Source organism: Myxocyprinus asiaticus, chromosome 29 (assembly GCF_019703515.2).
Source record: "Myxocyprinus asiaticus isolate MX2 ecotype Aquarium Trade chromosome 29, UBuf_Myxa_2, whole genome shotgun sequence".
NCBI lineage: Eukaryota > Metazoa > Chordata > Actinopteri > Cypriniformes > Catostomidae > Myxocyprinus > Myxocyprinus asiaticus.
Genome location: NC_059372.1, coordinates 44,268,307 through 44,279,696, shown reverse-complemented (window position 1 = coordinate 44,279,696; position 11,390 = coordinate 44,268,307). Strand labels below are relative to the sequence as shown.

The 11,390-nt window shown below is 38.8% G+C and overlaps 1 pseudogene; it reads left to right on the top strand.

The window, feature by feature from the left end:
• The first annotated feature begins 1,381 nt into the window (after window positions 1–1,381).
• Window positions 1,382–11,390, top strand: part of LOC127419661 (lethal(3)malignant brain tumor-like protein 1) — a 58,319-nt pseudogene continuing 48,310 nt past the window's right edge.

The following is an 11,390-nucleotide window of genomic DNA, read 5'->3' as shown; positions in this document are numbered from 1 at the left end:
TGCCATCCTTCCTTAAGTACCAAACGATTCTATTGTTATTTCAGATGTGTATGTTTGATGTTATTTAGGATTTGGTTTACAATTTAGGGAGTTGTAAGTGGACCTTTGAAACTTGATTGAGAAGGTCGTTTGATGTTTACAAAGAATGCATCTAATCTGCATACAGCATCTGGTCTCTGTGAGAAATCTGGGTCGTACTCCTGATAGAATACAGTATTTTACTAAGTTCTTAAATCTTACTTGTGATTTGACTTTGCTGAAGGGGAATGAGACCGTTTTACCAGTTGCACTGAGACCTCTTGAATGATACCAAACATGTATGATCAGAAAACCTTTTACATTACAGTACAGGATAAGTCATAACTTAGTTTTTGGTGTCCTTAAAGTGACCTGAGGTGAGAGAGAGGGCAGATGTGAAATTTGCATTTTATGGTCCTTAAAAAGTAGGGAGTGTTGTCTTAGGTGGTGATGCTCATCTGTGTGAGAGTTTTATGACGTTGGTTCTCAAAGAGCCTTTTGGGTGTAGACATTCCAGTGACAGCCTTACAGTAGGTGCTTGTGCTGGTGCGGTTACTCACCTCAATCCAGATGGCAGAGGACAAGTCTCAGTTGCCTCTGCTTCTGAGAACGTCAATCCGCGCATCTTATCACGTGGCTCTTTTTGCATTACACCGCGGAGACTCACAGCATGTGGAGGCTCAGGATACTCTCCGCGATCCACGCACAACTTACCACGCGCCCCATTGAGAGCGAGAACCACTAATTGCGACCACAAGGAGGTTACCCCATGTGACTTTACCCTTCCTAGCAACCGGGCCAATTTGGTTGCTTAGGAGACCTGGCTGGAGTCACTCAGCAAACCCTGGATTCGAACTCGCGACTCCAGGGGTGGTAGTCAGTGTCTTTACTCGCTGAGCTATCCAGGCCCCTAACCACCCTGTTATTTGACACTTTCACTCATTGATTAAAGTTATAATTTTAAATTATGCTGCATCCAAGCCGCTAGGTGTCAGTGGTACGTCCAAGATGACACAAAGGCAAAAGTTACTGAGTGCACCTTAAAGCTGAAGTGTGTAATTTCTGTGCAACTAGAGTCACTAAACGGAACTGCAAAATTAAGCATTGTTTTCAGTCTCGACTCCCGCACCACACTCATGCCATTGATCAAGCCAATTTTGCTGTGTCGGGATGCTCAAACAAACAGAGCAATATTTTAACAGCACCAAAGAGACAACACAGTGTTACACTTTAGGTTAATTGTTTTACTTATCATTGTCTCTGTATATTAAGATGCGATGGGATAAAGTTTTTTAACATCAAAAAAATTAACATCAGCTTAAATATTAAACTAAAACTTTTTTGCTTTATTTTAATCATAGCCATGACGTCTCAGTACAGATTTTCATTGGCACAAAAACCCCTTAAGCTTTTATTTTCCCATAGCCTCTGTTCATCCTTTGGCAAAAGTGGAGCTGCCTCAAAATGCAATCAAGGCAGTTAAAGGCAGAGAACTGGAAGCAGCGTCACTGTCTGCTCAGGTTGGAGGGACTATTGTCCACGTTTTGGGTTGGAAGGAGAGAATGGCGATCCTACCTGGCAGCAGTCTGAAGGTGAAATCAAAATACTTTCTTTTTACTATATAACATTATTCATTGCTCAATACTTTGTATAACCATCATGAAATCATGATCTTAAGTTAATGTTATTGAGCAATAGACTTCCAGTATATTATGCCATATTTAATTTTAAACGATTGAAAATGGGGGGCCTGGGTAGCTCAGTAAGTAAAGATGCTGACTGCCACACCTGGACCAGGGCGTGCTGAGTGACTTCAGTCAGGCTTCCTTAGCAACCAATTGGCCGGGTTGCTAGGGTGGGTAGAGTCACGTTGGGTTAATCTCCTCGTGGTCGCTATAATGTGGTTCTCGCTCTTGGTGGGGCGCATGGGGAGTTGTGCATGGATGCCACGGAGAATAGCGTGAAGCCTCCACACGTGCTAGGTCTCCGCAGTTATGCGCTCAACAAGTCACGTGATAAGATGCGTGAATTGACGGTCTCAGGTGCGGAGGCAACTGAGATCCGTCCTCCGCCACCCGGATTGAGGCGAGTCACTACGCCACCACGAGGACTTAGAGCACATTGGGAATTGGGCATTCCAAAAAAAAAATGAGGCTGTTAGGGAATGACGTCACAAAAGAAGATGTTAGGCAGAATATTAGCCTCATTCACTGTCATTGTTTGGAAAAAGGATGCAATGAAAGCAAATGGTGACTGAGACTTACAATCCTTAACATTCTGCCTAACATCTCATTTTGGGTTCCATGAAAGAAAGAAGGTCATACATTTTTATTTAACAACATGAAAGTGAGTAAATAATGACAGGATTTTAATTTTGGGTGAAATATCAAAAAATATAAATATGGATATGGTCCAATAATATTTGACAAAGACAAAGTGATACAATATTTTTCTCTTAATTTGAAAACTATATTGTGATGAGGAGGAGGGCGGGGCCAGGCCATGAGGACACACGGCCAGCCCTGAATCAGGCTAATCAGCTGGGAGGGGGATAAAGATGAGCCTGAGGAGCCAGTTTGAGAGAGAGCGATACACACAACCGCGTTGTGTGTGTCTTTATGTTTTGTTGTTTTAAGTTAAGTCCATTTATATCATTAAACTTTACGTTGACTGCTCAGCCAGTTCCCGCCTCTTCCTTGCCCATTCTTCTCCCCGTTACATATATACAGTATATTGTTTTATCTTTTCAAACCTAACAAACTTCCATGAAAAGTGTGCTTGTGCATTTGCAGTCTTACTTTAAATATCACTTTCTCTGATATTTTATTTCTAATGCATTGCCACTTACATTTTTAAGATCAAATTTTATTATAGAAAAAAAAAAAGCTCAGTGTGTGTGCCCAACCAAATTGGTATCAGAAAAAGAGTGAAAAGTCGGCACACCATGGCTCCAAAATATGAAAAATGTATTTTAATGTTCTCACCTAAGGTGAGCCATGGCTCGAAATGTCACCTTAGGTGAGAACATTAAAATTATTTTTTCTCATTTTGGAGCCGTGGTGTGCCGACTCTTCTCTCTATTTCCTAAATTGTATTAGAGTAATAATGTATAAAAATAACACTACTGTACTCTTTGCAGTTATGTGTTAATGATAGTGGATCACTGGAAGTGATCAGTCAAGGCAAAATCAGTTCTGCTAACCAGACCAGTGAAGGTGCTCATACAAAACCAGCTGACATAGAAATCAAACTAGCTGAAAAATCAGGTAATTATTCATGATATGCCTCCAGAATATTACACTGGGTCTCATTCACTAATAAAAGTGCAAAAGTAGCAAACTTAAGTGCACAGAAAAAGTTCTCATGGAAAATTTCGTATCCACATAAATTAGTTCTTACCCTCTTTGTTCATATGTTGATGAATCTGAATTATTATAAATGATGGAGCATGTATCCACAGTTAATGTTTTGCAATTAACATGTCCAAATGACTTTCTGCACAACCTTTGGGTAACAGCCTTTCGTCACTCTCTGCAAACACTCTCTAAAGATGAACGTGATTGGCTATATTTTTATTTATGTATTTTAGGATCATAGGTAGTGTAGTTCTTGACAGGGAATTCCACAATTAAACATGTGTTGTTGTTATTTAAATGAAGAAATAATGCTGACTAATGGCTTTAACAGAAGCAAATACCATTGATTAACAATCTCAGAGCTCATAGTAGGTCTGTCTTTAAAGGTTTATAAGTTAGCTTTTAAAGTCAATTTCTCAGTTGAGAAAATTAAAGAAATATTCCAGGTTCAATACAACATAAGCTCAATCGACAGCATTTGTGGAATTATATTGATTGCCACTTTAAAATAAATAAATAAAAAAAAAGCTGAAAACTAGTTACAGTACTCTCAGTGGAAGTGAACGGGGCCAGTGCAAAAACACTAAAATTCTCACTATTTCAAAAGTTTAGCCACTAGCAGTTAACATTATACATATTAACATGATTTTAGTGTGATAAAATCGCTGACCTTTTCTGTGTGAAGTTATGTCCAATACCAGGATTACAGAGTTTTTTTATTTTTTATTTATAATATTAAAGTTGTAATATGTTATAATATTGCAAAGTTGTAATATGGGATATAACTTTACACAGAAAAGGTTAGTAAGAGATTTTATCACACTAAAATCATGTTAACACGAATATTGTTTATGTCTTGTGGCTATACTTTTGAAACAGTGAGTGTTTTAAAGTTTACAGATTGGCCCCATTCACTTCCATTTTAAGTACCTCAGTGTAACCTCGATTGTGCTTTTATTTTTTCAATAAACGAGGGGTAAGTCGAAAGTATTTTTGTGGAAGTCATCATAATGTCACAAGTTCTGATGATTGAGCTTCACTTGTATTGAATGCGGAATATTCCTTTAATGAAATTACTTCCAGAACTCGACTGTTGCACTCTATTTTCTTCCAATAGCACCTTCAAAAACAGGAATGATTGTTTACAGGTGTCTCAGCTGGTGGGAACAGCATGTCTGCTGCCTCTGCTGATTGCGAGAGACTTCAGAGAGGACACGTGGAAGTTCAGGACGGTCTAGGTTACAGCAAATGCATTGACACGTCAGTCAAACAGACTCACCTGGAGGACTTACACAGGGAACCAATGTCTGAGAAGTACTTGAACTATGAGAATTCCACATTTACTGCTACACAGTAACTACACCAACACTGAAACTGAGAAAAATGGCTTTTTATTTTATTGTCCAGCCAAATTTGTATTATAAAATCAAGTCTCAATGTTAACTTTATTGTCATTCCATGCTTATACAGTTGTACAAGCATGAAAGAAATTTAGTTTCAACAAAGTACAGAGACGTTCAACACAAGATTACTTACTTGGAGGGGAAGAGCTTATGCTCTCAGCTTAGGCTGAAGTTTTGAGATGTGGACCATCTCAAATGAATCAATGGGTTTCATGTTACTTCAAGTCCTCATGAATTTAAAATGGACCCTAATTACTTTCTTGATACACGTTGGTCCTAACTGTGCATTATTATGTTATTCTAAAGAAGAAAAAAAAAATGTCTTCATAATCTTTCATCAAAATGTAAAAACTTGCTCCTCTGAAATAACTTTCCATTTAGCTGACAAAATCAAGCCCTCTTAAAGTATTTTTTCAATCAAACCACCTGCAAACAGAGACCACTTTACACAATCCAGTCATGTTTTTCTTAGGGACACCTAGAGCAGTGATTCTCAATTTTTTTGAATACTAGACTTCTGTCATATCTCAAACCAGTCTCAAGATTTTTATTTAACACATTCAATTACATATACACTCACTGACCACTTTATTAGATACACCTGTACACCTACTTATTCATGCAATTATCTAATTAGCCAATCGTGTGGCAGCAGTGCATAAAATCACGCAGATATGGGCAGGAGCTTCAGTTAGTGTTCACATCAACCATCAGAATGGGGAAAAAAATGTGATCTCAGGGATTTCGACCGTGGCATGATTGTTGGTGCCAGACGGGCCAGTAGTTTTCCAGTCATGGAAAAGTCATGGAAATTGAGAAAAATACCTAAATTTCTTGGAAAATAATTATTTGTCTTGGAAAATATTTTAGTATAATGAAACTGTTTAACTAACTAACAAGTCAAGTCATTTTTATTTGTATTGCGCTTTTCACAACATCATTTCAAAGCAGCTTTACAGAAAATTATGCTTTAACAGAAAAAGCTGTAATATAGTAATGTTTTCGAGTCATAATAGTGTGGTTTAATAATAAAAAAACAAAAACATGATTGTAAATTGTGCCTCAAAATAAATAATAAATATAAGTATATTTATATTTAGACCCCCAGTAAGCAATCTTAAGGCGACTGTGGCAAGCAACACAAAACTCCATAAGATGTTGGTTAATGGAGAAAAATAATCTTGGGGAAACCAGGCTCACTGTGGGGGCCAGTTCCCCTCTGGCTAAACAGCATCATATTAAACAGCCAATATTAGTTAATTATGTGTAGTACAAGTCATGGTTTAAAATTTGTAAACTAACTAAGTTTGAACAGAAATATTTTTTTTATTAACTGTAAAATTAATGACTAAAGTCTTAAAACGTATGTTCTTAATTAACTGTGGAAGTGCAAACAGATGCATTGTCTTTTGTTATCTGGCTGATGAAGACTTAAGCTGGCAATAAAATTGTATTATCTAAGTATTCCATTTTAAGAGTGTAGTCCATCCTTAGACCAAGGTGATGCAGGCAGAGGTCCATAAGGTGCATTGCAGTTCGACTGTAAGCTTGTGGCAGATTCATTTCCGGTGGAGTACATCTTAAGTCCAAGTTTCAGGCAGTGTCCAGTGAAGTATCCCATGTCTAAAAGTTGGTGCTGGCATTAGTACGTCCTCTCTGAAGTCCATCGTAGTAGACTGAAGTGATATCAGGCTGGCACAGGCTGCAGTTAGTCGTCATCTCTCAGCAACACATTGTAGTGGGAGTCGGACATCAGGCATGACCAGAGCTGGATCTGGCAGACTCTGGTAACCTCAGAATATGTATCCTAAGGTTAAGACAGGGAAACAAATAGAATAATATTAGTGTAGATGCCATTCACTTTAAAACAGGATTACAGTGTATGAGAAGTGTTTCTGATTCCGGCAGACCTGACTAATGCAGCATAACTATGAGTTGATTGATAAATATAGGTTTATGCCTGGCTGAAAAGATGAGTCTTTAGTCTACACTTAACCAGTAGCCAATGTAGCGATGATAAAATTGGGCTGATATAATAATATTACTTGGTTCTAGTCAGCAGTCTGGCTGCTGCATTTTGAATTAACTGCAGTTTAGTTTATTTATGGAACCTGCTGGACATCCTCCCAGTAATGCATTACAATAATCTAGTCTTGAAGTCATGGACGCATTAATTAGTTTATCGGCATCAGAAACAGAGAGCATGTTTCGTAACTTAGCAATATTTCTGAGATGGAAGAATGCTGTTCTACAAACATTGGAAATGTGGTTTTCAAAGAACAGATTGCTATCAAATATAATACCCAAGTTCTTCGCTGTAGAAGACAACGTGATATTTTAGCGTCTTATTTTTAGAAGTTTTTGGCCCAATAATTAGTACCTCTGTTTTGTCAGAATTGAGTAGAAGGAAATTTCTAGCCATCCAATCTTTGATATCATTGATACACTCTGCTAACTTGGAGAATTGTGAAATTTTGTTGGGTTTTGAAGAAATATAAAGTTAGGTATTGTCGGCATAACAGTGAAAACTTATTCCACGGTTCCTGATAATGTCTCCCAAGGGAAGCATAAATAAGGAGAAAAGGAGAGACACTAAAACAAGGTTTGTGCTATGTGTACAAAAACATTGTAATGATCGGGACTCAGGATAGATGTCAAATACACAAATTCTTATCGTTTTGTCACTGCTGGTGGCTGTGCATTGTAAAACAACATCAACAGTTGACTGTCATGAACGAAGTCCTGTCAAGTACATTCAATGATGATGGTCGGACCGCTGATAAAAAAAAAAGAAAAGAATTCACACCCAGATTAATCAAATTAAAATCGCAATATGTCCTAGTGTGATTATTAAAATCTAAAATGCTATGATTTAATTGAATAAATATAGAATCTGCGTGTGCTGCGTACTTCAAAATTAATGTGTGAAACTGGCTGCTTATACACTAAAAACACATCATTATGATCATCATGTGCGTTCTTGTGTGTGTGTTTAGTAGAAGATAGAGTGCAGAGCACTCTGAAGCATGCAGCACATACATACTATATATTTATTTAATTAAATCACAGCTTTTTGGGGTTTAATAATCACTCTGGGACATGTAGTGAACTGCTTATCTGGAGGTGAGAAACTAGAGTCAAAAACACACAGAAACGCAAAAAATAAAAGCTTGATTTAACTTGTTTAATCGCGAAGGCCGTGGACGGCCTTGTGTTTTCAATTGTTTACATTCAGCACATGTGTACAGTATCACTGTATGAAGTAACCTGGTCAACCAATACACCATTTAAAAGATCTAAGGCTGCAGATTCCTTCCAGTGAAAGCACTGATCAATCTAAATGAGTTTCAGTCAATGATTTCTTATTTTGTATAAACAGTGCACAATATACAACACAACACTCTATAGCTCTATAGCACCCCCTTTAAAATGGGCATGTAAGACGGCCTCTGTAGCACACCCATTTTCACCTACAGTCACCAAAATTGGTACATATATAGTTCTCATCAAGCCGGACAACTTTCATAATTATAGTCATTAGGTCCGCCCAACATGAAGTCTGCCATTTTGTATTTTTTTAATATTGCAGTCTCTGAACTTTTAAATACTCCTCCTAGGTGATTCATGAGACTGTTACCACATTTAGACAACATTATGCCAAGACATTGAAGATGCTAAATTGTGAAACAATTTTGATATATCGAACAGTGTTGCCATGAAATGGACCATTTGTGCTTGGGCCCGTCATCGCTGCTTGCAGCTATAATTATATATTGTTCTTTTTTTGCCATTTTACACGTCCATTTAACCTCTTTCCTGGCATCCCCACTTTGGTGAGGAACGGGGTAAATTACATACCTAAAATAAAAGGTTTACTGCTCATGAGTCCCTCTGACTACACACATAATTAAGGTATCTTTAGAAAACTAACACTTGAGATTTTACTATGAAATCTTACTCAGGAATAATTACAATTAATGTGTTGCTATGGCTGCACGCCCCCACCCCGCAACTTTTTCCAGCCCTAATGGCCGACGACTCTGATGTGTGTGCAAAATTTCAAGAGTTTTCATTCCCAAAAGCACCGAAAACCTTGAAAAGAATAATAATGATAAATGTAGCTGCAAGCAGCGATGACAGGCCCAAGCACCATGGGCCCATTTCCACCTGGTGTCTTTTGGAAAACAGTACAAGGTGGACACGTGCATTTGGAATTTGGCCTTATTCTAAAAAATTCTGGACTATTATAAAGTCTGCTGTAAGAGCCACACTTCCTGCTGCCAGGTGGTGGTGCTATGATGGTGACCAAAATAGTCACATCCATGTGATTAGCCCTCAAGACTAATATGTTAATTAAATGTTAATTAACATTTAAGTCTGGCTATAAATTCCTTCTTAAGATCTGGCTGAAGAACAAACATCACACCCTCAACTAACAAATAGGTTTTGATTAACTTTACTTTGAAAATAAAAACATACAATGTAGGGTTATTGTTTATGAAATCTGAGGAAGAATATTTAGACCTGCTTAAGTCTATCTTTGACCATATCAAACCACATAAGAGAACAATGGCAATCTAATGTAGAACTCTCTTTTTACACAAAATAATGTAGCCTAAAACTGAAAAAAAGCATAATGTCTGTTTTTCCTTTTTTTATTATTATTATCCTCCCATTCAATGAGGGGACAATTAGCCTTTTCTTGCCCTGCACACATGAATTTGCACACAAGAGCCATATACTTGTGCAGATAATAAATAATCATAAGAAAAAATGAACAAACAGATTTGATGATGTTCAGGATTGTGAACACTGACACACACCTGTATACAACTAAAAACTGTCAGGATTTATGCATAGGCAAGTTCAGTGACACTTCACTAATCTTTTTACGAGCACTACAGAAAAGAATTGAGAATAAAATGCAAATTTTCTTGTGTATTTTCTTTGAAGCTTTGGTTTTCATCATTGATTTATCTTTTGTGAAAAAAGGTTGTGCATATGAGCTGACATCACTCCTTTAACAGCTTTGACATTTTTTAAGTCTGTAGTTTTGAATGCACCCAGCGGATAAACAATTTGCATAAATGCATTTGTTTGAATAAGATGCAATAAAATGCGCTCACCTAAAAGTTGCTGGTTCATGTTTTGGAAAAGAGTGTAACTGAACTATGTCCAGACAAGCTTAAACATGCACGCTCCGGTCCAGAACTGGAGCATGAATAGCTTGACGATCGGCGATGCTGTTGCACATGTTAAGTGTTGTTAAACTCACCACTGAGTTTTGCACAGAGAGAGCTTGGATGTTTACCACAGCGATTTTATCAATATCATTTGGAAGGTCAGATAAAAGTGATTGGCTGGCCTCATCAAATCACTGACTTACATTAAAAAAAGACATCATACTGGGAGATTCTGAGAAGTGGTGGTACACAAGAAAAACTGCCGGTGTTCTGACAGTCTGTGCTTCCTGCTCAGGATGTGCTACCAGCAGTGAAAATAGTGATATGTAAAGACTAAACTTGGGGAGCACGTCGAGGCATGGGAGAACCTGTCGGTATGTATTACAACAGCATTAAAGGTGTTAAAAACCTAGGTCTTGTCCGCCAGATAATACCTATCAGGATGTGCTACCAGCATAACTATCAGATAGTGTGATATTGTGTAATGCTGTTTCACATCACAAGCATGATTGGTGCATGAGCAGAGCATATTTTTTTTGTCGTCCATAATAACAAATTAGAGCATTCACATCGAAGCATCAGCAGTGTGTCAGAGCGTAGCGTGAGTGTAAAGGTTTCACCAGGAAGGAAGCGGGAAGCGAGTTGGCAGTCCAGGTAAATCAGCTTTTATTCAGCATTCAGCTTCACAGGCAAAGTATAGGCTTTTCAGCTTCATGTAACAAAAAGCAGGCTTTTCAGTTTCACGTAACACTAAACAGGTTCTCAGACACAGACGTGGCTTTCAGCTACACGCAACTCTCTCTCCCTCACTGGCATTCTCAGCGCCCTTTTTAAGCCCATCTCCGTCGTCACTGTAACGAGAAACAGGTGTTACGCATCATTAATCACCAGGTGATGGTCCTTACCGCTTCCTCTCTCCCCAGTGACAGACACACGACCACGTCCTGCTCCACATACCCCCACCACCTGACTCAGGCCCGGGCAACGTCTGGCCTGCCAATTCCCCCCCCATTCCTGGAGAGGAAATCAGCCACAACCATCTGTGGCCCCGGCCTGTGAACCACCAATTTGAAGGGCTGAAATGCCAAGTACCAACGAGTGATCCGCGCATTGGTATCCTTCATGCGGTGGAGCCACAGAAGCGGGGTGTGATCCGAGTGGAGGATGAAGGCCCGCCCCAGCAGGTAGTAGCGGAGGGTTAGGACCGCCCACTTGATGGCAAGGCACTCTTTCTCGATGGTGCTGTACTTAGTCTCCCTCAAAGAGAGCTTACGACTAATGTACAGCACGGGGCGCTCCACCCCCTCCACCTCCTGTGAGAGCACGGCCCCCAACCCCCTCTCTGATGCATCTGTCTGTAAAATAAAGGGGAGAGAGAAGTTAAGAGCATGTAAAAGCAGCCCGCCACAGAGTGCAGATTTCACTCTCGT